Consider the following 24893-nt stretch of genomic DNA (forward strand, 5'->3'; position numbering starts at 1 on the left):
CGAGCTGTATGTACGGTAATTACTATAGTAGTATTAAGAAAATTTAGAAATTTAGAAAAACTATAATGCTATATTTTCAAAATATTCACTATTTTCGGCAATTACGTAGTGTAGGTTCAGGACAAAATTCGGAGAAATATTTAGTTGGGATGGCCTGAATTATTGAATTCAGAGAAGAAACTTAGAAATTAGATCAAATTTTCGTTAAACAGAGAGCGCCGCAGTCTAAAAAAAAACCCCCTTCATATTCAACATTCAGGCTGGGACGTTTGCGCGGATTTCTGTTACAAAACTATATCACGTTGTTGTTGCAAATATGGGATATTTTAATTAAAAATATTTTTTATTGTTTTCACACTGCAGCGCCATCTGCTGCAAAATTTTACAACTAATTTCAGAATAGTGTATGATTCAAAAAATTTACTGTTTTCTCAAGCACAAAATTCATTTCTAACGCTTCCCCATTCATTTTTATTTCATTTTTTAAATGGGCCCGTCAATTTTGGAACCACCTGTATATGTTGCACTTCATGTAATTGTTAACATAACAACTCTTCCCCCCTCTCTCGGTCAATAAATATAGTTTTCATGATTGACATGCGAACTTCTAAGAACATTTCCTCCTCTATTTGTTATCCCCCTTATCGATAATAAGACACCAAATCAACATGCAATTGAAAAGTAAACAGACTGTATATGCTTAAGTAATAACTACCTAATTAGTTATTCATTAACGTTTTGAGGGTGAATATTCAAGTGCTCTCTCTTAATATATGCATGAATAGATCAAGTACATTACGTAGGGATATATTCTAAACTAGTATTGGTGTTGAGAAGCAATGTACATGAGCAATATTTGATGACAATTATTACTGTGTAATTATACTTGGATAATGTCAATAATCGTCATGCGAATGCAAAATGAATATGAAATTCATGTATTGACATACGTTTTTCGTTACACGAGAATTTCCTTATCCCACTTCATTTCATTTTACATGGTGGACTTCATTACCCGAGGTAATTACCGATTTTGAAGTTATTTCCTCTACATCAGTTTATTTTATCCTCGCTTATTTTCTGATTGTGCCGCGAAGCAAGAAAATTTCAGTCATTAATTCAAAATCCAAATTGTCTAATTATGGGGCCATAATAAATATTAATTTACGACTCCAAGTTCCAGTGTTTACGTTGTTTTAAAGTCTCTCCGGTCTAAAATTAAGTTTCCGAATGTGGTTTTTATCTGAACTAAAGCTATATTATATACACATGATGAACTAGAACAGCAGTGCCTGGTTACGTGTGTTAGAGATAATGTGATACTTCAATTATATACCGCGCTCAGCTCTCTATGGAGGTTTTAAAAGAGGCTTTATCAGCAAAGAACTCTGTAGTAATATCAAACGAGCTGAATGGTTAAGGTTTAAAACTCATTACACTAGTTTCAAATTGGCTTTTTTAATAATCATCAAAAGACGTTCTGTGTCATAAATACTTACTACCAAACACATGAAGATAACGCCCAGAAGGTTTTAGATATTTACATGTTTTATCGTCTGAAAACAGTCCCTTAATTATTGAACCTCCGTTTCTGAGACCTGTGGATTAAAATCAATGCTCGACCACACAAAGTTGCCAAAAACGTTGAAGAAATCATTAGCTTTTGTTTTCAAAACCGCAAGACAGATTTATGAACTGCTTTTTTTGGGGCATGGAATTTTATTATACTTTTACTGTAGATCTGAAAAAATATTCATTAAATACTCGTGCTTATTTGTTTCAATTTGTAAGGATGAGAAAGTAGAAAAGTATAAACTACAAATATATAATGAATATTAAGGAGCTTAAGACGTTAAAGGCACATATTACTATCGTACTGAAAACTAAACCATATATTCATAATTAAATACACGCCCCAACTTTGCTTTTAAAACCTATTCACATAAATTTGAATTCTATTCCTATTACTTAAATTAAATTACATTTTTGTAAAGCGTGATTGTTGAATAATTTTCTGAGAAACTCGTCCTTCACCAATCTGTTAGAAAGATCACTTTGTTCTAAAACATTCAACGCAATTTTATCATTAACGGAAAAATACTAAATTACTATTATAATTAATGATAATTCGAATAAAAAGAATAGATTAATTACTAGTATTTTCTACAGGTTATCATTTAGATTACTTTAATACTATTATTAAAGTAATCTAAACGATTACAAATGTGAATTTGTGCAGGTCATCAAACAGAAATATTCAATTTAATTCAATGAAACATCTCCCTATATTGAGAAATTAATATAAAAATATATTTACTTGCCATGTCGCCGTTGCTGTTGTACCCTTGTTTCAGGAAAATTTTCCTGACAGGGAAGAAACTTGTATTGAACACCTCTAAACATACTTTGGTACTTTAGGCGAGGATCTTATCGACATGGGCTATCACGCCCGACAGTTTATAAAATTATTTTCAGTGCGAAAAGTTTTTTTTTTCATTTTCAATATTTCGGTCACCCATTGTGGTAAATGATCAATTTACAATTATCGATCCCTGCACCACAAAACCAAAGTTTGAAGCACGAAATTGCTGCATTCGGTGTTTTTTCGTCCTAAATCAATGGCAAATGTGATCTGCTAACCAAGGCCAAAAATCGTCTTACATAGTGTGTTATCGATGAATCTGTAGAAGAGCAGTGGTTCTTGACCTTTCTTTTCATCCCGCATCCCCAGTACAATTGGATTTAAGTTCCCTCACGCCTTTACTTTTACCCAAGGACCTGTGTGTTGGAACCCAGATCCTCGCGATGCGAGTTCGTTACCACGACCACTAGACTACCACAGCGGCTTAACAGCAAAATCAAAGTTTGATGGAAATAACCATCCTTTCATGATCATTCAGGCCAAGCAAATAACTTTTACCCAAGGACAAAAAAAAGTTTTTGTTTTTTTTACATAGTGTAATTAGTAAAAATACATGTTGTTTTACTTATGAATCTCTATATAATATGATTCTCATTTATTATAGGTAAGTAAGTTTGGGATTCTCAGACAAGCTCATGATTTGCCCGTGGTATTTATGATGGAAGAAATTCCTTACAGACTAATTGGCGTACGAATCAAATATTTATGCTTTGCTTTCATTAATACAGTATGAGTAGTATGGGCACGATAATACTGATCGGAGAAAAAAAAGGCATCTGCATGCTCTAGGGAAGCAATCATATAGTCAACAAGGAACTAATTGAATTATATTTAATTACATCATGACTGAAGATATGTTTTTGGTGTAGCTCAGGGTTGATTGAACTTAAATTAAGAGGATGTCAATAATGTTTCTGGGAGAAAATGGGGAATATAAAGAAAATTACTTGAAAAATTATTGATGATACTATAACGAAAAATTTTGAGTAGTTCAATTATAAATCAACTCATAAATAATCTAAAAATTAAATTAAAAAACTGCACTGGTATATTAAATGCACCATCGTGAAATTCATACCGTGAATTTAATCGAAATTCATAATACATGGTAAACATAATTCACGAGAGGCTCATTTAATTGGAAATAACATTAAAAAATTGAGTCAATATTCGAAAAAAAAAAATTTAATAGTGTTATTTATAGGGGGAAAAAATTTAAAAAATATTTACCATCCTATATTTCTAAGAACTTCGGTTCTAGGAATTTTTGAACTTTATTGATACGCGCGATTTCAATATCTTTATTCTTCTTTTAAAAGTGAATCGATTCATTTTTCATTTAAGACACGACCTATAGCTTCCTTTTTTTTTTCATTTTAATTGAAGTACAAGCAGTTTTATAATAATTCAAAAAGTGACAGCTTATTTACAAATTGAAAAATGATTTAAAACAATGTATTCATTGTTTTAGTATTTATTTAAACGATGCTTTGGTTTTTTTTTTTGTTACAACCGAAAATGAGGAATAATTTCTTACACTAGTTACAATAATAAATAAAAGGAGAGAACATGAGCAAAAGAAAAAGTTCGTTTCGATTCGATGGAGGTGTCTTCCTTTTTTAATGTGATCGATGGGGCTTTAGAGTGAAATTGATTTTTCTGAAAAAAAAATAATACATTATTTATTAAAATTAAGAAAAATGATGAAAAACAAAATTTATGCAAAAACTATTTTTGGAATAACGTCATTTCTTATTAAAAGCATTAATTCATCTTTGATGAATTAATGATGCTTTCTCATCTAATGATGCTTTTCTTTTATACTGTTTCTGACGTATTAATATCGAGTAATTTATTCTTATATTTGACGGTGTTAGATTTTTATTCTTCGTGTCAGTCGTTATTTATTGTATAAAAGGTATGAAAAAATAACCGATGTATTCATCTTAAAGAATAGAAAAAGAAATGAAGAGAACTGAGATTATATATATACAGTTGAATCCCGTTTTAACGAATACAGTTATAGTGAAAATCTCGTTTTTACAAACACTTTTCTAATCCACCAGATGCGTTTACATAGGAAAAACAAAGAAGGAACCTACAATTCCTTTATAACGAAATGGTTTCTTCGGTCTCTTCGTTCGTTGTAACCGGATTCAACTGTATATATATATATATAAGTGAATTATGGTTATAATACTATATATACGTATACTGAATATTCTGTAATGCTTTTGTTGCGAGATGCAAACGGAACACTACTAATACCAAATCAGAATTGAACGTTTCCGTCGCTGCCCAGCCTTTGCAGGCTGTCTGGCGACTTACAGATCACCAGGGATGGTATGTGAAGGAAAAAGACAAGTTTGTGCATGTATGTAAGATGTATAGTGTATGTATGTGTAGAGAATGAAAGAGCCAGGAGAATGTTGTTTACAAATCTTTGCGAAATGAATGCTCATCGAGATAAAACACAACACAGTCGAAAACAAGGGGTCTTAAGGGAAGTAGCTGGTGATATGCTACCCCAAAACTCCAGCATTATAAAATTTTACATAATCGAGAGACACCAATCAGAGATGTTTAAATCAATAAAAGATTAGATCATGACAACATTTTTGTGTCAACAAGTTCACTCGGCAGTACAGGTACTGTTGAACCGGCATCAGTCATATAACCATATAACCATAATCAAGAACGTCAAAGGAAAAGCTATAATGAAGACATGACACACACCATCTCTGTATTGTAATCACATCAATTGCAATATGACATGAATTTGATGCATTATTTGTTCATCCAAAAAAAAAATTAATTTATAACAATAAAAATCTAAAATGCGGAAAATGACCATATTGCTGACATTGAAAAAATAAGGAGAAAATTCAACTGCAAGCTATGCACAATAAAGACAATGCCAGAGAAAATTATGGAAAAATGAGATACATGATTAATTGCGAAAAAAAAACAAGAAAAAACAGACATATAAATGCCTCTGAATTGCGATCACAGCATCTGCAATATCAAATTAAATTGATAAATTCTTTGAAAAAAAAAAATCATGAAAATGTTCTGAAAATTACATCAATTCGTCACCCAATCCCCGCTTAGCAAGTCCATTGACCTAGAGAGTGCCCTGTGGGGATTCTGGGGTCATAATAGACAATTTCTCTAAGATTCGGGTGTTCAGAAGATCGTAGCCTGTCAACATCAACATTTGCAAGCTCCTTGATATAGTCCAGGATTAGTGGTAAGTCAAGATCTTTACGGATGTTTTTTCTTCTCACATACCAGGGGGCTCTGGTAAACTGACGAAAAATGATGTTCTGCTGTGCCTGTTAACGTTTCATATTTGCAAGACTGGCACGAGCCCACACTGGGGCAACATATGTCAGAATAGGACGAATAATAGTTTTAAAAAGAATTACTTTATTCCTCAACGTTAGCCGGGCCTGTGGGAATGTGATTCTGGATAGCATCCCAACTGTTTGTGAGGCCTTATTTCTTATGTACGTTACCGGAGGAGAAAATTAGAGCAACTTGTCTAGTATACATCCTAGATATTTGACTTGGAGTTTTCTTGTTAACACCGTGTTGCCGATGTATATTGGAGTTCTTGGAAACTTGTACCGTCTAGTGAAGAGAATATATTGGCATTTTTGATTATTTAATTTTATATCGTTGTCTTGGCACCAGTCTCCAACGTCTTCAGCTGATTCTTGTAAATTTTAAATACATTTTTCCCCTTTTTTTGTGATTGGTCAACATGATGGCATCATCAGCAAATAGACCAAGCATTCCGCGCTGAGGAGCTGGAAAGTCATTGATGTACAATGCAAAGAGCAGCGGTCCCAAAGAAGAACCCTGCGGGACAGAGGCTCTTATTGGTCTAATAGTTGAGAGACAGTTGCTATTTTTGACTTGGAATCTTCGATTGGAAAGGTAACTGTTTAAAAAGATGATGAAATAGTCAGGCAAACCCAGGTCAATTAGTTTGGATAATAAGGTCGTGTGATTCGTCTTGTCGAAGGCCTTACATATATCCAGACATAGAGCACTGACATGTTCCTTGTAGTTGAACGCAGTCATCACGAACTCGGTAACTCTGTGCAGCTGAGTAACGCAAGAATGCCCCCGACTGATTCCGTGCTGCTAACTTCGAAGAATGTTGTTGAAGGACAGGAAAGCGTCAAGACGGGGAGTATAGATGCGTTCAAAGACTTTAGAAATGTTACTGAGTAAGCTGATAGGTCTGAAGTTTTGAGAGAAAAGTGGATCAGTTCCAGAATTATGAAGAGGTTTGACGATAGAAAGTTTCCAGACATTGAAAATAGCTTGTCTGAAGCATACATGCTATTGAATATATTAGTGAATGATTTGAGGATAGAAAGAGGAAGATTTTTAAGTGCGAGATTTGGAATTTCATCATCACCAGAAGCTTTTTTAGTTTTGAGTTTGTTAATCATGCCCTTGATTTCATCGGCATTGGTCAAACCGGCAGCACCCATTACGCGCAAGGCATCTGAGCGAATTCTTGAACTATCCCATGATGAGCTGAAGCAATACTTCGAGATTGCAGACTGTTAGGCATAAATTGCTTTTCATAGTTATCAGCAAACGTTTCAACAATCTCTTAGTTTGTATAAAGTACAACAGTTGACCTTTTTCGTTTGTAATTTTGTCCACTGGAGATTTTCGTTTACAGATTTTCCATGCCTTCCAAAGTGAGCCATCGGATGCTGTGGCTTCCTCATTGAAGTGGGTGAATCTCTCATTGCCATATTCAGTTGTTTCTTGTCTTATTTCCTTTTCTAGTCTGTTTAGAGTGGTTTTGTCCGACCGTTTTTTAAATCTTTGCCAGAGTTTTCGGACCCGGCTTTTTAGTCTGATTTTGTCCCGCAATTCTTCAGAAATGCCAAATCTGTTTTCTTTTGCCTTAATCTTCCTGGTAGAGGCTTGAAAAGCTGTTTCAATTTGTTCAGTCACATCAACTACCGTATTTTCAATACGTCGTCAATTCTGCTGGATTCTCCAGTTGGTAACTAATCGATGTGGAATATCCTTTGGTCTAGTTATGTCGATGGTGAAATTAGGAATGTTATTAGAAAACCGAAAACCGTAATTTGTGAAACGGGGTTCCAATGGAATGTTATTAGTTAATGAAAAAATATTTTGATGAAATTTCTTACCTTAAAGTATTTATAATTTATAAAATGTTCATAAAATAAACTCATCAACTTCAAAATAGCATAAGAATGAAAAGAAAAAGAGATGAAACAAGTGGTATGTTTGATGAGCAGATTTCTCGAATTTAGACTGCACCCATTGTCAAAACTATTTACAATTTCCGCTGATAGATGACGCCCTAATCGACATATTTCTTTGCGGTGGTGAGGCATTTAAAGGTTGGTGTTTACAGTAAGTCCCTCAAACGCCACATCAGAATGGGCAGTTCACAATTGAGGCATGCGCATCGATCACAATACACACATTGTATAAGGTGTCTTTAAATTCCACTCTTTCCATGTTTCACCACATTGCTAGGCAATGCGACGATTTCGAATTCATCGTCATTTGATTTGACCTTTGCACAAAGGGCGACATCATCACTTTATAAAAAACGTGCCATTAAAACTGTGGCAGCATTTTTAGCCAAAGTAGTAACTAATTTTGTTAACCGTTGTATTTAAAAATCCAGGTCCACCCATTAAATATACCGCTCGTTTCACCTTTCTATCTATCACTGTTCCAAAGTTATGGAATCCTTTTCGAAGCATTCTGTGCGGATTCTACTATAGTTTGCTGCACGTTTATTAAAAAGCGAAATAGATATTAACTAACGCTATATTTATTAAAATCGAATAATGATATTATTTCAAAAAAATCACGAATATTAAAATTATGCATAGACTTAGTTTACTATACGTCACGAACTCTTTGCTGTTGAGAAAGCAAAGCATTGTAAGAAAAATTACAGTTATTACAATTTATGCAGAAAAGCCTTAATGGTTATGGCAACGTAAGGACCAAAGTCCAAATTGCATCGAATCTTCGCGATAGTTATAAGATGCTCATGTGTCAGTTGAAAGCTGATCAGACTTGAGAGGGGGAATTAAAAAATAGGAAGACTATTACAATTTAAATGGATGTTAAACATCTCCAAACATCTAAGGTAATTTATAAGCCAATTACGCATAAATTTTACACGCATACCATTTATTGAGTTATTAATGAAATATTATTACTCAGAAAAAATAATGAGCGTCACAGTTACATTTATTGCCTATATTGTTAGTTTTTACTCTTTCAGTAGAGAGAGAGAGAGAGAGAGGGAGTAACCGTTATTTTAAAGTAACACCACACACAACATATATATATGTATAATATATATATATTTTAGTCCCCGTAATCACCTTTATATACATTGTTGGGTGTTGGTATTTTGAAGTGCAAAGGTTGAATAATTACTTTAAAGTTACTAGATGACAGCACAAGTGTGGTACAACTAGTAGTTTTTAAATACCATTAAATGATAGGCGAAGCATCTAACTGAATTAATGTAGTTCAGTGTTAGATGCTTCGCCCCTCTAAAAAAACTGCATGGCACTATGAATGGCATTGTGATGCAGTAAAAAACTGATTTCACATAATATTCCCTGACAAATTTATGTTAAAAATTGTGGCTTTCTTCGTGGTAGAATAAATAAATATTCATTATTATGAATTCAACGTATCTAAATTCGTATTTTTTTATTTTTATTGTAAACGAAGCGTATTACTGACGAAACTTTCAAGTACCGAATTGATTAGGTCGATCAGTACTATTTTTTTTCCGAAGCACTAAAATTATCCGCAAAACATTTCAATGATAATTCCTTCGTTTTTTCATAATGAAGTAGTGAAAGAGGGTTAACTTAATTTTAACGCTTTTATCGAAAATATGCAGCAGCAAAAGGGTTAGCATTTTAATTATAATATTTTTTTAATATTTTCAAAATACATGATTAGATTTTTCCTCGAAATCATCATGAAAATTGATGTGCCCCATGTATATGTCATACAAAGCATATTTAAATAATAAAAATCTTAAAACTTTCAATCGTAAGAATGAAATTTGAATTTTTTTTTTGTGACCACAAACGGAATGAAAAAAGAAAGAATTTATTTATGAAATCCCGTGACTTCTCTTTGTTTGTGGATTAACATTTAATTTCGACAATTCCAAAAGCAAAGAAACAAATCGGAAATAGCATTCTTTTTTCCCTCCTCGACCTTAAACAATTTCCAAGAATCTTGAAAATAAAATTAGGTGAATTCCAAGAAGTTCTAACAAAGTAAATTTCGTTTCCGTTGTTTCTATTTCATAAAAAAAAAATTAAAACATAAATGGAATTCTTTTTCCGTTATAACACGGAATTTCATTTTGAACGAAATCAAAATGAAAAGAATTTTTTTTTTTCGAGCAATTCAATAAGCCTGATACAAAAATAAAAACATATGTTATCGGAAAGCAATCGTAAAATTTTTATAGCAGGAATATAATGAAAAAACGAACTGTGAAAGCACAATAAATTGTTCGTTTAGATTTATTATTGTTTTTATATATGCAAGTTTAAAACTTTTAATTTAATTTTTTATAACATTTATAATCAATTGCATTAGATTCCTTCAAAAAGTAATTGCTATTATTTATTGGTACTCGAGTGAAAAATAATTTCTCTCGGGCAAGAAATTTGTTTGTTTGTTTTTTTTTTTTTTGCATTTTTTTGGAATCGGAATTATAAGAAGTTTTGAAAATATAAATTTTACGGATATCAATACTACTATCGAATCCCGTTTTAGCGAATACCGTTATAGCGAAAATCTCGTTTTAACGAACACTTTTCCAATCCCCCAGATACGTTTACATAAAAACAATGCAAAAAAACCTGGAATTCCTTTATAATGAAATTTCGTTATTACGAAGTGATTTCTTCGGTTTCTTGGAGTTCGTTATAACGGAATTCGACTGTAATAACTGCTTTAAAAATGACATTCGCCATGCCAATGTCATTTATTAAATAAGAAAAATTGTAAAAGCATCTCTGGTAGGTGGCGCTAATTGGTTTGTGGACGTTTTTTATGTTCTTCTTGGTAAACATCTGTATTTTCTATTCGGAAAACATGTTTGTTTTAAAGTTGGACGCGATAGTTCTACATTAATCTCTTGAACAATGCTTCACAAGCTGTAATTCCCTTCACCTTGATTGTTACATGAAGGCACATTCGGGTTACGTGATAAATTATCAGCAATGGCAGAAAAAACGAGCGAAGTAAAAAAAAGTGTGAAACATCAGAAATATACAGAGGGTACGCAAGTTTCTAAGCATTCCTAGAAGTACACACATCATTTTTGGACAGACGCAAATCTCTCCTAAGCACTTTAAGGGCTTCACTCTAGGAGCACGCAAACTTTTACGCACGCCTACAAATTTGCAAGCTATCTAAGCATCTATGATGAAGAAGCCTCTTACGTATTTCAAGACGGAATGCCCGTCTTCTACGTATTTGTAACGATATAAACGCTTACCTTAAACACATTTCTATGTGTTACGCAAGTGTCTAACGCATTTCCAAGGCATACTGAAAGCATGAAAAATTTGTACTAATCACTGTATCAAAACGATTACATTGATATACGACTAGAGGTATCAATATAATTTTTTTTTAATTCCGTACTTTTAGCTATTCCTGTCTTTGTAAGAGTTCGCGTTCAGTGTTTCCAAAGTGGGCAATATCGCCCCCTGGTGGACGATGGAATTGTCCAAGGGGACGATAGAACCTACGGGTATAACATAGATAACATAGAATCCTGTAGGTATGCTTGAGTTGGGGGGGGGGGGTGATGAGAGAAAAATATTTCTGAAGAAAGAGGCGAGGGAACAAAAAGTTTGGGAATGCTCTAGTCAAAGATCGTTTCTACAGCAAGTGGTTCCAGCGGCATTTCACCATCCTAAAAATATTTCAGAGAAACGAGATCCTCGTGAAATGTTATCCTGCAACAATTCTATGGAATCTTATATTTGCCAAAATATTGCGATGAAGCAAACAGAAATAAGTGATTTTTGTGGAAATCATCACAATAACGGCGAATGACTTAACTCATTTTATTTTTCCCCGCATGCATTTCTTTCATCGTCTCTCCTATTTACGAAACTTTCGATTTCACGAACTAATTGTCAAGACCGTACGGGTTCGTAAAAACGACCGTCGACTGTATAATCCGGTTATGAATCGATTTGGCGCACCAAAGTGGTTTCAGGGACATTCTAACAAGTTCGGCTGCCTGGAGCAAAGATATTTCTTGAGAAATCCCACCGTCGTCGCAGTGGTGGTCGGCTGAAGTTGGTCGCCGGTGGTTCCCAACTTCGAGTTGACTCGCGAACGCGAGCTGATTTGCCCGTTAAAACGTCTCGCCACAGAGAGCAACAGGCCCACAACGATACAATTATCCATCATTACACTTCACACATAGTTAGAAAAATCGATTGCAGATGGCAGCATTTCATGTAACAAGCATTACACAGAAACAATCTTCACGTTAGGTTCATAACACGCACACGGCAACATGTACCAATTCGTTCCGCAGAGGTATGTGGACAAGGTGCATGTGTAGTTTAGTAATGGATATTTTTTGGGGCTATCTTGAGCCATGATTTCATATATGTTTTGGAAGAATTCGGCATTCAAAAAAAGCACAGCATAATTAACCAGAATGCACAGGAATGCTGTAAAAATATCTGTGCAAAAATAGGAACACACTGAACAAAATACTATTAATATTCCTAATTAACGACAATTTCATATTAATGAAAAATTTAAAATTGATGAAAGAGGAAATATATAATTCAAAAATTAATAAAAAAAAGTATTAATGTTGCAAATGAGGAAAGAAATTCAGTAATTGGAAATTGTTGTAAGAAAAGATTCCAGAATTAATAAAATTTCTGAGAAATTAATTAATCTCAGAATTAATGAAATAATTAAAAGTTGCAGAATTAATGAAATAAATGCATAATTACAGAATTTTTAAAAACATTTCCAGAATTATAAAAAATAATGTTATACAGTTGATGAAAGAAATACAGTATTTGGAAATTACTGTGAGGAATGATTGCAGAATTGGTGAAAATTCAGAATTTCTACAAAAAAATTTCTAACCAGTTATATTTCCAACTATGTCATTTCTAACCAGTAAAATACCACAGTATTTTGAGTTGGGGAAATTTATGGTATCCAACTACGTTTAAGATGCTAAAACGTCATTTCGGAAGAAAATATCGATTTGTTTCTCTTATATGACGCTTAGACCCGAAGTTATGTCTACTTTAGTCGCATTTTCACATACAAGTAACCCGTGAATAAAACTTTAAATGTGTTTTACGAAGAATGCTATTTTTTTTAACATTTTACTTATGTTTGCAACTTGATTTATAAAAATCTATTCATTTCACCGTTGTAAAATTTTATTTTATTATAATATTTTGTCGTATATTGTTAATGTTATTAGTCACGACCGCATGTATTAACCGTCGCATGTATTTGTCTAATTATAGTGTTTTATACACGATATGTTAAATGACATTTCAAAAAATTCACACGTGCATCAACAGATTTGGGTGTAACATACCATGCAATCTTTTAAATTTTAGTTCGAAACCTGCCCCATCACTAACTCAATATACTGTGAAAGTAACAAAACATTACATTAATAGGCCGGGATTAGGCCAGGATTACACTATAAATGTTTGATAAAAGATCTTTCACAAAACTTGAAAAAAAAAAAACGAATAAGCGTATTGGTTACATGTAACGCAATAGGCTTATTTATCTTTTCCAAATTTTGTAAAAAAAAACTGTTATTGAACTTCTATAGCGTAATCCTGGCCATAAAATGTTTAGCAATAATGTTTCGGATATTACTTAAAATTTGACATAAAAATGACTCTTTCCATATAAAATGACATATGCATTCCAAAACTTATTATTGCTTTCATTTCCACCATTTTGAGACACTTTCTACCAAAAAAGTTATTAAAGTTTACTCCTGTTCCATTTTATATAAAAGTGAATATTATAACTCGTAATCTTTGTATTTAAAAAAAAGTTTTCTCAAGCAATTCATACAGTATCTACAAAAAATGTCAAAAGTGAAGAATGCGTTTGTATTTTGTATTTATATATATACATGTATTATACCATCTGGGAAAAGGAAACCTTTTCAAAACAGAAGAAAACATGATTTAATTTGTTGAATCCTTTAAGGGGAATATGTTACATCTGGAAAAGTTATATATTCGATAGAGACGTTTTCTTAAAAAGAATAGAGGAGACTTACAAAAACAAATTGGACAGGATATTGGTATGATACGATTCCATTACAGAATATCCATCGGTTATTACCTTCACTTCAAAAGAAAATATGAACGTTCCTATTGTATATATATATATTCCCGATTTTCTTTTGAAATGAGCGGTAAAAAAAGTATTGAAATTGTCTCTCTGTGGTTTTAAGTTCTTTTTCCAAGAAACTATTCGGAGAGGATGTGCGCAGATGGAATTTCATTCGGACGCGAAGAAGTTAAAGAAATGAGACTTGTGCCAGAAAATTGGGAATATCTCTTTCAGCTGACATTTTTCCCAACAGCCTATACCTTGAAACGTCTGGAAAATATATGGTGAGGTTTATATTTTTGTCATATTGGTATAAGCTGAATTGATCCTTGAGAAATTTCACGATGTGTGAAAAATAAGAGCTTTAAATCCATATTTTTTTCACTCTCAAAAGAGAGTTTGTTTCGATCAAATTTTGTATTTGTTTATTCAGAAAATACTGTGAAGTTTGAATACAAGTTTTTTTTGTTTGTTCTACAAACTGCATCTATAAACTTTGAAAATGATCGTCAATTGAATAGCTTTAAACGTGTTATCATGAAATTTATAAATTCTCATAATATACGAATATTTTTTCGGAACTGAAAAATTTCTATACATATTTTAGTAATTTTGTTGGATGACATTACCGTCATCCTTAGTAATACTTTAGTGGAAATTCAATTACCAGACCAGAATTTAACGTTTCCGTTGCCTCCTAGCCCTTTCATGTTGCTTGGGGACTTACAGATCACCAGGGATGGTATGTGAAAGGGAGAGACAAGTTTGTGCATGGGCGTGAGTTGTGTAGTGTATGTTGTGTAGAGAATGAAAAGAGCCAGATTGTTTACAAATCTTTGCAGAATGAGTGATCATCGAGATAAAGCACAAAACAACACAGTCGAAAAAATAAAGGGTGAAAAGTCATAAGGACGGGGAGAGAAGTAGTTGATAATATTATGCTACCCGAAAACCCAAAACATGAAATTTTGCACAATCGAGAGACGCCAATCAGAGATATTTAATCCGTAAAAGACAAGTTCATGCCAAAATTTGGCGCAAGCAAGCCCAGTCGACAGCACTGACACTGTAGGATTTGACATCAGTCGTATAACTACTGTATATTCAAGAAATTCAATTTTGCAACTGGAGTCTTGTATTTTTTTTTATTTTTTGCTAAACTTGTTCTTAGCAGACAGCGGAAAGTGTTTCAGACCCGCAACGCAAAAACTACATGCATTAAAAGTGCAAGCGACTGACGTAACCATTTCCAATCCAGAAAGTAGATGGCAGCACTACACACATAATACATATATCTCTATTTCTAACTGCCCAAAAGAATCCGAATTGCTCTGATAGAATTCAGACATGAAACGTTGCATAAGATTTTCAAATCACCGCAATCTACCTTGATAAAGCTGTGGCTAATATAGCTTTTGAAGGTAATTTTGAGCTTGCGGCGAATTCAAAACCACGACGTATACAATAACTTTATTTCTGGCACTCTTCCAAGAAATTCTAATGAGTTAATATCAACATTTTTAGATAATAATCAGTAGCATTATAATATAATGAAAAAATTTCAAATGTACGTACAGTTATCTATATATATAAAATTGATTTTCTGTCTGTCTGTCTGTCTTCTATACAAATCTACAATTTTAGATCGATCGTCACCAAATTTTGCATATATACAAAATGGTCCCCCTCCCCAGCCAAATGGCTGACCATATTTCCGCAGGAAAAAAAAATCAGGAAAAACATAGTAAATTATTTCAATCAACGTCAAAAATGGTGAAAAAAAAGGTGCCAAAGGTGAAATAAAATTTACCAATTTTTAATAACACACCCGATGGCGGAAAACAAGACTCAATTGAAAATTTCAACGTATTAAAAAAATGAAATCGACAAACAAAATTCATTAGAAATATGCGAGATGAATATTCATATTTTTCCCATAATTATCGTAATGTAGTTCATAAGTTGGGAAAATAAATACACATAAACTTGATTCCTGGATACGGGGGAAAAACAGAACTTTTTCACAAAAAAAGTCGCAACAGCCAAAACTACTTGAAAATACGGAGAATATGGGTCATATGGTCACGCTCGTGTCACCACGTCATATCTGTACAATTTTTCTTCCCGATCATTTTTCTAGTTGCGATTTATTTATCGGAAATTACGGTAATTTTTTATCGACTCTTAACTGGCTAACATTTTTCAAACATAACAATGTTCCGGCTAATGCCTTCCCTCCGTCACAATCCAGTATATAAAATTCATTTAAAAAAATGTGATTCAATATAGTAAAATATAGCCTAGAAGCTAATGATATGCTTTTTTTTTACAAATAGTTTAGAAAGTTGTTTGAGAAATTGTCGGACTAAATTATTCATTTTGAGAGAATCGGTAATTCAAGAGGTAAAAGCAAAGGTTGATGATTTTTCATTCGAGATCGGTGATGTGCCTCAGGGGTTATGCAGAAATTCTAGATAGTGAATAATTTTGCATATTATATAGCAAAATATGCAAAATAATCCGATTAGATGCTTATCAGAATCCTAATCAGAAAACTGACAATTGTCCAAAACAATTATTTATGCTTCAGATGAAAGCTGATAAAACACCAAAATAAGAAGTTTATTTGGAAAAAAAAATGAGACAAAATCATATAATTGTATATTACAGCAAATAGAAAATATTGGGGAAGATATATTTATGCTATATACAACAAAACGTATTTTGAATTTCTAAACTGTACACAAAGTTGTGCATCACTTCCTTAACTCGAATGGAAGTTTGATTCTGGAGTACACGGAAACTTTTGTTGCTTTTGAGCAACGGGAAATCCATTTCATGTTGAAAAATATTCATTTTCTGATTTATTTATGCAAAAAGAAAATAATTTTCCCTGTGAATTCAGTATTAATATGTTTTTGTTTTAACTTTTGTTTTATCTCACCATGTGTCATCATCATGCAACTTTCACGAAATGAACATCGTTTCATGCGAGTACCATCAGAAAGATGTGAAAATATCTACAGAATGATATTTAACGAAATATTAAAATTTATTTTCAAATAATTTTAGAACTTCAAAATCACTTATTCAATCATAACTACATCCTAGTGATTTTTAAACTTTTCGCGGCAACTTTGAGTGTTCTAAACATCAACTAATACTACTTCACCGTACATGCAGCTCTTACATGTTCTTCTAAGGAATTTCTAACGAATAGTTCAGGCTTGAATTTATGTTCTGAGTGTATGTGTGGTCCCTAACGTACTTATTTTGTCAGAGTAGTGCTTGTTTCGCGTTCTTGCTGGTACTGTCATTTTGAAGTGAAGACGGTAAATGCTCGAGTTTCCATGATATGTAAGTATCATAAACCGCTTTGAAAGCGGAGAGACTTTTTCAAATGGGAAAGTCGGACACGTATTCGTACTTCGAAGTTGGAAAACCGCAGAAAACTAACTTCACTAGGCCACCAACGTGCCACCTTCAATATGGGCGTGGAAAAATACAATATTGAAAGCGGCACAATGGTGATCGACTGGAGTTGGCTTTATGTGGTTCCAAACTTTGAAAAAAAAATACAATAAAAAATGAACGATCACACAACACACACTACTCTCAGAAAAATGATGTCCATAATTTTTAAAAATTTACAGTTCTCCAACTCAATCTTCAACTCTCATAACCATCCAGTTATTTCAACGCAAACGCTTACACCAAATGGCAGAGGATATATATTTTCCGTAAAATAAATTTTTTTTAGTTTATTTCATTCCAATTTCCAGTGGGAAAATATATTATTTATTGTTGACTGAAACTCGACTGAAAAAAAACTGTATTCTTACATTCTCAATATCTTGAACGTAGATTTCGGCTAGAACGATTCCGGCATGAGTTTTTAGGTTTAGCTTCTCCGATTTCAAAGGAGATATTCGACTTTGAAGTTTTCAGCATTTACCGGCACTGATTGAGGGTGTGGTTCACAAATTGCGAAACGTAAATTTAATTCAATGTTGTAAAAATTGTGTACTTTTCAAAAATTGATTGTTTTTTATTGTGAATGAAAATATAAATAGTTGATTTCATTCTATTTGTGTAGTCTTTAAAAATGGCAACTTTTGAGTCGATGAAAACTTGCCAATCAAGTGATAAGTTGCCAAAACATAGCGATTTTATATATTTCATATCTCAAGTAAAATTTATCATGAAATTTTTTGGCAGATAATTTATCAGGGTGAGATCTACATTTGAATTAGTGACCGTTTTAGCACACGGGGACTGTATTAAAAATTTATTTCTTCTTTTTTTTTTTTTAATTTATACGACTCCTCAAACAAATTTTGAGATTGTAAATGACTGCTCGTCATTTGAAAATATTTTTGTACAATTGGTAGTATATACTTCTGAAGTCAACGGTTGAAAAAATATCTGCTGTGCAAACAATTTGGGACATCCTGTATTAACACCTTATATTCTAAGAAATATATTTTCTATATTAGTCAAATGTTGTTTCCAAAACCCCACTCAGATTCTTTTCAAATATACCTGAATATAGCCTAGTTTATCATTTGTATATAAACTTGTCCTAAATTCCTGCTCAGAAATTGAACAGAACCACATGTTTGCATTTCGTCAAGGAGACAAATTAATATTCTTTGCTGAAAATATGCATATTAAGTATCCAGAATAACTCACACGAAACTCCACATTTATTGAACTTTATCTCAAGAATAGCACACACGAGTGATATAGCGTATTATTCTATTTTTATGAAAGCTATAAAGATAAATAATATTTGCATTTTACCCTTCGAAAAATGGAGTTTCAATCAGCTACAGATAGGCAAAAGAAAATAGTCGAGAGCATTATAAAATAAAGTTACTTTCTCTCTACTTTTTCGATTTAATGTCGAGCAATGTACATCGATGGACGTGACTTGAGTCGCGTTAGAGACTCTCAACTCGAACTCGGTAACCTTATATCTTATGTAAATGCACTCACGCACAAACTCCTTAAGCTCTCTAGCTTCTTTTTTCTTTTCCTTTTTCTTGTGAGTTTAGAACCGACTTCGTGTGAGATATTCAAGTTCGACAGTTAGAAAGCACCTAAATTCACAGAGGCTTTCTGTTGAATATTTTTCATACTGTAAAGCTCTGGAGCAAGTAGAAATAAGCACTGACAGCACGTTTTTAGGCTTTTGAATGAAACGGCGAAGGTCAAAAGAAAAGAGAAAACATTAAAGTGACATTTCGTTGTTTATTTGCCATTCGAAACACGAATATCCCAATATTACATATCCCATTCACTAAACATCAAACACTTGAAGTAATTTCAAACTATTTTTTTACTTATTGTGCATATATATTTTTTTCCTTTCGAGTTTTATGCATGGACAAATATTATATTGTGATATGACTTTTTGTTTCTTTAATATAAATTTTATTTTCTGGTAAATAATTATATTATATGGGGATCTTGATTATATAGATGTTGAAATAAAACATTTCAGAAAAAAATTTGTACTTAAAAAAAACTTTTTGTACTCTTTGAACATTTTCCTTGACATTCAAAAGACGAATCACATTAGAGTTCGTGAATTTTAAATACCTTAAGATTCACACAGAGCCACAATTATACAGGGAAAACGTATAATGCCCTTCGATTAAGGATTTTATGCATAGCCCTATGACTTTATACTTCTTAGATAATGACTTTATACTTCTTAGATAATGACTTTATACTTCTTAGATAATGACTTTATACTTCTTAGATAATGACTTTATACTTCTTAGATAATGACTTTATACTTCTTAGATAATGACTTTATACTTCTTAGATAATGACTTTATACTTCTTAGATAATGACTTTATACTTCTTAGATAATGACTTTATACTTTTAGATTATTATTTTATACTTTCAGATTATTATTTTATACTTTCAGATTATTATTTTATACTTTTAGATTATTATTTTATAGTTTTGAATTATTATTTTATACTTATTTGAATTATTATTTTATACTTATTTGAATTATTATTTTATACTTATTTGAATTATTATTTTATACTTATTTGAATTATTATTTTATACTTATTTGAATTATTATTTTATACTTATTTGAATTATTATTTTATACTTATTTGAATTATTATTTTATACTTATTTGAATTATTATTTTATACTTATTTGAATTATTATTTTATACTTATTTGAATTATTATTTTATACTTATTTGAATTATTATTTTATACTTATTTGAATTATTATTTTATACTTATTTGAATTATTATTTTATACTTATTTGAATTATTGTTTCATACTTTAGATTCGTGTTTTGTCATTTTTTGATGTCGCATACCCCTGTATCGAAGGTTAATGCACCGCGGACCTGCTGTAGTGAAGTCCCCTTGCAACAAAGGTACATTTCAAGCAGCCCCTCCCCCCCCCCCATAAAACAAAAAAATTTGTGTACTTTACAATTTGCATATTGTACAAAAATTAAATGATGAATTATAATTCCACAGCCCTAAATATGCTATTCATATAATGGGAGTAAATGAAAATGAACCCACGGGCCTCCTCACAAAGTACTCACGACCCCTGAGATTCCACGGACCACAAGTTGAAAAACACGGCTTTAGATTTTCATTTTTTATTTTGATTTAAAACTTTGTACTTAGAATATGATTTTACACTTTGATTTGCTATTTTATGCCTAAAATATTGATGCGATTATATAATTACGCAAAGTGCATAGTTTTTTCATCATTTTATGAATTGAACAATTTTCTTTATTTTGGAATCAACTTTTATTCAATTGCATCGATGTCATGAAGCTCTATTTTATCAGATCCAAGACGTTAATAATGTATGTTTTTGAAAATTTTACAAAAATACCTAGATACGAAGATATGTAAAAAGTATTCAATTAGCATAGAATACCATAATCAATCAAATATATGGGTACCAAATTTGAAATAAATCAATGGTTAAATAATATTTTTAATTAAGTTCCTACTAAGAGTGTAGTTTTTCACCATGTTAATAGATAAGAGATCCATTACACTATTTTAAAGAAAATTCGATAAACTTCTAACTATACTACATATATGTTGTTTTTTTCTTCATTCCGATATTACGGATAATTTTTGTTTTCATCTTTCACTGTAAATGTGCAATACTTCTGAGAATCTAAGAATTGCAGAAACTTGTGATGAAGTGAGTATAAGAGAAATACCAAAAAAAATAAAAAAAAAGCTCTAACTTTTCCAGAAGCTTATTCGGCAGGTGCGTATTTCCACGGAATTGTCATTTCAAAGTATTCGTATTATTGAGTTGAGCTCTTTGTGAAAGATCACAACTGAAACTGGTAAAGATCTTCCTTCCTTAAAGATTTCAAAAGAAACGTTTTCACTTATTTCTTTGCTTCCACTTTGTCATGTGTTTGTTCCCCTTCGTGTTTTTTTTTTCCCTCTCCTTTGCTTTTCACCAAGAAAAGTAATTTCGTTGAAAGATCGAATTTCTCGTTCGATACAGTGCACTTCACAGACATTGACTTCTCTACATTCAAGATATATTCTGAACTTGAAATGAGAGAAAAAAAATAGGTTTTTCTTTCAGTAAACACTCTTTGATCGTGTATGGGTGATATTACTTGAGTTTTTGTGTAAACCTACAGCATTATACATCTACACATCAAGTATTTTGGATTTGTACTCATCTCAGTGACGAAAAAATTAGGAGAAGTTCCGTATTTATGAGTCACCTACATTTTTTTTTTCACCTATATCTCTCTGAAATCAGTTGTAAACTCAATTTTCTGTAGAAACGTACATACAAGTAAGTTCCGTAAATTTTTTGAACGTCTACAGAGTTATGTAAATTCAATAGGCATTTCTCGATATTTCGCTCCAGAATTGTCTGCTTTCCGGTTTCAGACATGACACTTTTCAATTGTGAATATGTATAAGGGTGTCAACAAAATCTGCTTGATAATTTCTTTGACTTTCCCTGCCCAAAACTAAACTTTCCATTATTTAAAAGGCGTACAACACCCTCTTGGGTCTTTTCTTTTCCTTCGTTTCTGTTTGTCTTCTCCTTCGTATTGATGGGAGATTGTCGGAATGGAGGGATCGTAACGTCACACTCTGTAAAAACGATAAATTTACAAGTGGTTTCTTTCAGTTCATGTACAGGGTTACATACTAATTTTTTGAAGATTTATTTTTTCATACCGAAACAATAGGAGTAATTTGTTGCCTAAGGGGCCGTTCAAGTATTACGTCAGCAGATTTTTAGCCATTTTTCACCCCCCCCCCCCCGCCTCCCGTCAGTACTTCCCTCACCGCCTAACACGTATTGGGATCGATGCTTACGTAATACTTGAATGATCCCCAATCACTGAATTAATACCAAACACCTCAAATTTAAAAGCATGATTTACAAAAAAAAAAATTATGCCGTTTTGTTTATATGTAAAAACTTTATTGCAATACAGTTGAATCCCGTTATGACGAACTCCAACAGACCGGAGAAATTACTTCGCTAAAACGAAATTTCGTTATAAAGGAATTCCAGGTCTTTGCATTGTTCCTATGTATACTTATCTGGCCATTGGAAAACCGTTCGTTGTGAGAAAACACGACGATTGTAGAGTCATGATGAAAATAAATCTAATGAAAATGTTAAATATGATTTCTTATATGCTGTGAATACAGTCGAATCCCGTTACAACGAACTCCAAGAGACCGGAGAAATCACTTCGTTACAATGACAAATTTCGTTATAAAGGAATTCCAAGTTTTTGCATTGTTTCTAGGTAAACCTATCTCGGTATTAGAAAAAAGTCTTCGTTAAAACGAGATTTTCGCTCTAACGGTATTCGTTAAAACGGGATTCGACTGTAATTGCATATGTTGGAGGGGAAAAAAATCCCTTAAAATTTACAGAGTTTGTCTGTATACAATTCTAGACAAAGGTTTGTATTGTAACTAAGTAATTATTTGATAGCAAACATATCAGTGCTCTTGTGAATTGTGATTTTAATGTTCCAAATTATGTTCGGTGGACCTGTTTTTAATTTTTTTCTGAAAAACTTGTATGTGTGCATTCCTGTATATATAATGTTGGAAAAAAGTATTAAAAATCTTTTTTCCTCTCTAATTTTTATTTCATTTCTTGCATTCTTTTTCAGTAGTTGATTCACGGAAATATTCACTGCTATGAGTTTTCGAAGTGGAAGCTTTGACTAAAATACAAAACATAATGTTGTTTTTTTTTTATAAAAATAGTTCCCCTTAAGCTTTCTTTAAAAAAAGTATTTTTCTTGTACGAAAGTAAGTATAATTTTTATAATTTTTGATGAGAGGAATGCATAATTATTGGCCGAAAAGTGAAAAAAAAAAACGGAATGTATAGGTCTCGCATTTGGAATTGCCCCATTGCATTAATACGTTAATGTTTTTCCTACTTTTCGCTCCAATAGGGTGCGATGCATTTTTACTTTTATAAAGAGCTGCTTAATGTTTTATAAAGTTTACTTTGAAATTTTGGGCAGATCCTTCAACGAATCAAAGGTTTTTCCTTAGCAACCTATGGAAATCGCATTTCGGGTAATGAATTGAATTCCAGACCGAATTATCTTCGTTAGCCGGGGCATCACAGTAAATGATGTTGCGGGAACAGTATTTGGAAATGCAAATCAATTTCCAGTCATTAGAAGTAAAACACCAAAAAAAAGTTGTTTGAAATGAATAGAAAAAAAAACGAGGTCTAGCATCAAATGGTCTAGAAGATTTTAGAGCTAAAACAAAAGCTGCGAATGTGCACAGGATCACTTTCACTTCTGTTCACCATTCAGTTCATTTTATGCATCAGAACTTTTGCAAAGAACAAGTTGAGAAAAGAAAATCTTTCCGAGACTGAAACCCTCTTTAGATGAAGACAAAATAATCAACTGCGGAAAGAGTTAAACTCAATTAACGCGAAAAATACAAACTTAAAAACACTCTAAAGTGTAATAATACTTTCGACTCTTCAATCTGATGTTCACTATTGATTCACAAAACAGAAAAAAAAATTATTTAAACCATTTGTGTTGCAACTTTGGGGAAATCACGATTTTTTGTTGTTTGATCAATTGGTTATTTTTAAACCAAAACTTTTCCTCGAAAAAATTCAATATTTTATTGATTTAGATTTTAATGTCGAATATCTGACTGAAAATGCGGATAGTTGCTCTTTTTGTTTCTGAAATGGTACTTTATTGAAAATGTTTCTTGCCTATAGCTGTGTTTTCACTGAAAAATAAATGAATCTTAATTATTTTTATTTTCATCAAATATTGCATACGAATATTGTATTATACATTTTACAAACATGACTTCAATTTATCTCCATTACGATGATTTCCTGCCATCGACAAAATACTATATCTTCTATCTCTTTGTTTGCAAACACTTGAAATAGTGATCGTAAAATATTGATTTATGAAATCTCCGTCTATCGGGCATACAGATGACTCTTACAAAGCAAAGATTGAACTGTGTGCTGTCAGTAAGGTACACTGCCAACGGCTATACCATGCTGAAAACACCGGTTCTCGTCCGATCACAAGTTAAGCAGCATCGGGCGTGGTTAGTACTTGGGAGGATGACCCCCCCGGGAACACCGCGTGCTTTTGGCGTCACTTTTCGTGCGCCCGAGTGGCGTGGTGGTAAGATGTTCGTCTACCACCGTGAAGGTTGCTGTCACGGTCCCGGGTTCGAACCCAAGGGAGGATATAAATAAGGTATTTTCCCAAACCAAAATGCGATAACTGAAAATGTTGATATTTGCTCTAAGCGACGGCTCGCACAGTACCCATTCCACTTTCCATATAGCCGTGGCCCCCACAAGAGGGGGGGGGCGACAGGGCTCTAGCCTCGGGACAGTTCTCATCATTTTTTGCTTTTTCACGCTATAAATTAACTACAGAAAGGGCCCGTGAAAAGTATGACCGGAGCCCGCGAAAAGATTCCAGGCTGGGTGCCCCGCTCCAG

The 24893-nt window shown here is 32.6% G+C and overlaps 1 pseudogene; it reads left to right on the forward strand.

Annotated features, from left to right (window-relative positions):
- The first annotated feature begins 24420 nt into the window (after positions 1-24420).
- LOC149087043 (5S ribosomal RNA) lies at positions 24421-24538 on the forward strand (annotated as a pseudogene).
- Positions 24539-24893: the final 355 nt, after the last annotated feature.

The sequence above is a fragment of the Pholcus phalangioides genome, unplaced genomic scaffold (genome assembly GCF_987345545.1).
Source record: "Pholcus phalangioides strain wild (caught in Gottingen) unplaced genomic scaffold, Ppha-v1.0 ptg000004l_1, whole genome shotgun sequence".
In the NCBI taxonomy this organism is placed as follows: Eukaryota; Metazoa; Arthropoda; class Arachnida; order Araneae; family Pholcidae; genus Pholcus; species Pholcus phalangioides.